Genomic DNA, 516 nt, shown 5'->3' with positions numbered 1-516 from the left:
TCACTGGGTGTTTTGAACGCCCAGCTTTTTCTGTGTAATTCCTCTGCTGTATGTTCTGAATCTTCAATTCTCTGCATTATTGACTTGAAAAGACACAAATTAAAATTTTTTTGGATTTTTAATGAGCAATCAAAATGCAGCTAAACATGGAAAACTAAAATCAAACAAGCAATGCATGCAAGACACCAAACTTAGAAGTTTGTATACTATTGACACTAACAAATTGAGAATGCATGTGAGAAACAACAAAACACACAAAACAAGAGAATTTAAAGATCAGAGCAAGCAAATCATCAAGAACAACTTGAAGATCAATGAAGACACATGAAAAATGCAAGAAGAACAGAAACATGCAATTGACACCAAACTTAAAATGAGACACTAGACTCAAACAGGAAATATTTTTGGTTTTTATGATTTTGTAATTTTTTTGGTTTTTTCAAAAATTATGTGGAAAAAGAAGATAAAGAGGATCAAAACTTTTAATAAGAATTCCAGGAATCATGCAATGTTAGT

Source organism: Arachis duranensis, chromosome 5, assembly GCF_000817695.3.
Source record: "Arachis duranensis cultivar V14167 chromosome 5, aradu.V14167.gnm2.J7QH, whole genome shotgun sequence".
Taxonomy (NCBI): Eukaryota; Viridiplantae; Streptophyta; class Magnoliopsida; order Fabales; family Fabaceae; genus Arachis; species Arachis duranensis.
The sequence above is the reverse complement of the archived record's forward strand: the minus strand, read 5'-3'. Positions refer to the sequence as shown.